The sequence below is a fragment of the Anser anser genome, assembly GCF_964211835.1.
Source record: "Anser anser genome assembly, chromosome: Z".
NCBI classification, from domain to species: domain Eukaryota; kingdom Metazoa; phylum Chordata; class Aves; order Anseriformes; family Anatidae; genus Anser; species Anser anser.
The window spans coordinates 49537160-49540443 of NC_139723.1; positions in this window are offsets into that span (position 1 = coordinate 49537160).

A 3284-nucleotide genomic window follows, 5' to 3' on the forward strand; every position below is an offset into this window, starting at 1 on the left:
AAAGAGAAAGGAAAAGGAAAAGGAAAAGGAAAAGGAAACGGAAAAGGAAAAGGAAAAGGAAAAGGAAAAGGAAAGGAAAAGGAAAAGGAAAAGGAAAAGGAAAAGGAAAAGGAAAAGGAAAAGGAAAAGGAAAAGGAAAAGGAAAAGGAAAAGGAAAAGGAAAGGAAAAGGAAAAGGAAAAGGAAAAGGAAAAGGAAAAGGAAAAGAAAAGAAAAAGGAAAAAGGAAAAGAAAAAGAAAAAGAAAAAGAAAAAGAAAAAGAAAAAGAAAAAGAAAAAGAAAAAGAAAAAGAAAAAGAAAAAAGAAAAAGAAAAAGAAAAAGAAAAAAAAAGAAAAAGAAAAAGAAAAAGAAAAAGAAAAAAAAAAGAAAAAGAAAAAGAAAAAGAAAAAGAAAAAGAAAAAGAAAAAGAAAAAGAAAAAGAAAAAGAAAAAGAAAAAGAAAAAGAAAAAGAAAAAGAAAAAGAAAAAGAAAAAGAAAAGAAAAGAAAAAGAAAAAGAAAAAGAAAAAGAAAAAGAAAAGAAAGAAAAAGAAAAAGAAAAGAAAGAAAAGAAAAGAAAAGAAAAGAAAAGAAAAGAAAAGAAAAGAAAAGAAAAGAAAGAAAAGAAAAGAAAAGAAAAGAAAAGAAAAAGAAAAAGAAAAAGAAGAAAAGAAAAAAGAAAAGAAGAAAAAGAAGAAGAAGAAGAAAAAGAAGAAGAAGAAGAAAAAGAAGAAGAAGAAGAAGAAGAGAAGAAGAGAAAGAGAAGGAGAAGGAGAAGGAGAAGGAGAAGGAGAAGGAGAAGGAGAAGGAGAAGGAGAAGGAGAAGGAGAAGGAGAAGGAGAAGGAGAAGGAAAGGAAAAGGAAAAGGAAAAGGAAAAGGAAAAGGAAAAGGAAAAGGAAAAGGAAAAGGAAAAGGAAAAGGAAAAGGAAAAGGAAAAGGAAAAGGAAAAGGAAAGAGGAAGAGGAAGAGGAAGAGGAAGAGGAAAAGGAAGAGGAAAAGGAAGAGGAAAAGGAAGAGGAAAGGAAGAGGAAAAGGAAGAGGAAAAGGAAAAGGAAAAGTATTGTTGCTTTTAAATTACTGTCTGACACCACTACATGTTAAAAGAATTATCTTGTTCTCAACCTATACTGCCTGGTCCCTCAGAGCCAGCTAGTAGGAAAAAGCATTTATCTGTAGGTTTGTCTTCTGTATCCTGCTTCTTTACTTCTGTGTTTTAATTTGTGTTTTTATGTTCCTTCAACCTCTCGTCTCTCTGTCCCCTTTGCTGAAGCCCGTTCTTGTTCCTGGATTGCCATAAAACAACTGAGGAATGTTTGGCTCTGCCAATGAAGGAGAATGCGGATGAAAATGTCAGAAGGTCATTGCCTCTCAGCAGCTTTTTTTCAGCAGTGTTTCTCTGCTGCCTCCTCACTTCATTAACATTCAGATATTCTGCAGTTTCTCCACAGCAAACACCAGGTTACTGGTTTTACGTGCTACCATCAAACATAGCCTCCTCCCAGTCTGAACACCTGACCCAAACTACCACTTTAAGGTTTGTGGTGTTTTAGACTTAATGCTGCTCTGACCAGCAAGGGCCCTTACAGCCAGTTTTTTCTTCTTTTTTTAGTTAGTAGCCACCTTAGGTAAACATCTTGAAAACAAAACAAAATATTTTCTCACCTACTATCCATTCTTGTCCACAGATATGTTTCACCGAGACATTTTATACAATGATCTAGCGATCGACAATGTACTAAAAGCAGGTATGAATCACTGTACAATTTCTGCCATCAGGGCAGGGAAGAAAATACGGAATGAAATGAGGCTTCAGTAACACTTTAAAAACAATACATTTGTAAGAAAATAAATCAAATATGCACATTTTAAAATAAATTTGAGGTATAAAATAAAACATCATATTTTAAATGTCATGAAGCATTTATAGGAGTTGACATTCTTCCTTTGTAATCTAGGGATTACTTCTCACAAAACATAGGAAATAATCAAATAAGTTTTGTTTTGTTTCATTTTTTTTAATTCTGATTTTTTTGAAGTTTCTGGTTATCCTGTCATGCATTATGCATTACAATCTTGGCTTCTAAAGCTAAATTGGCATAATTAAAGATTTTCTGCTACCGAATATTGTTTCTGAATGTGTCAGAACTTTTTAGGGATGGTTTTAAAACAATTTTAGTACTTCAGAAAAAAAAAAATACAGTTCTTGAATTAAATAATATTCTATAAAACGTTTGAAATTTTATAATGGTTATGAGAGTTTATAGCACATAAACACAGTATAGTGTATATGCATGCTTTATCTAAGGCATACAGGTATAAATCAATGAGAAAATTTAGAAAGTGAATTTGAAGCAAAGAATCTATGGGAGAAGTTCAGATTGTTCAGTCTTTCAATAATTCCATGCAGAAGTCATAAAATGCAAAACTAGAAACTCTGTCTCATGACTTACATACAGTTAGGAATGTCTGGCACTGAGACCACGGAGACAGATGAGACCAAGAAAAGTGTGACCAATCTTGCTCCTATTGAACCTAAGAAATTAATTTTTCCTACAGAATGGATCCGGCTTTCTTTAATGCCTATAGAAATTGACCACTGATATCCAGGGGAATAGAATGGGGCCTATAGACACAGTTTGTTTTAGCTGCAGCAGTAATTTTTAATGAAAAAACTATAGTAGGCAAAATTTGGTACAGTTCTAATGAATACATTGCAAATGATTAAAACGATAAAGCTACCTGGCCTTAAATATTGTATTCTTAAATATTTGTCATTCAAACAGACTTGGAAAAGGTACTAATTTAAGAGAGTATTCTGAAAGACAGTTTCTCATTATTTAGCTTCTAGTGTAAATATATTAGCAATGATTTTTATTTTTATTTTTGAAAGCATTTGTTAACATTCTGAATAAAACAAGATATTCATTATATTCTAACTCTCTATGCCTGGTTTTTTCTAAACATTTTCCCTGAAGTATTCATGAAACGAGAAATCCCATGAAATCTTTGAAACCTAAGATAAGTACTGTCTTCCAAGAACAGTGAGTTCAAGAACTGAGTACAACTCAGTTTATTTTAAACTACTTAAGATATGTGTTAAACTTTTAAATATGCCAATTTCCTGTATGAAGTCAGGTCACAGCTTTCCTGCGTCTTGTTCACCTACTTGGATGTAGAATGGTTTCAGTAACCCTACATTTTGCTTAGCAGACAATATCTCATCCTAAGTATTAGAGTAAATTGCAAATGTAACAACTTGCTACAGCTGATGAAGAAGTTACCTCTGACATCCGGATACATAGACAA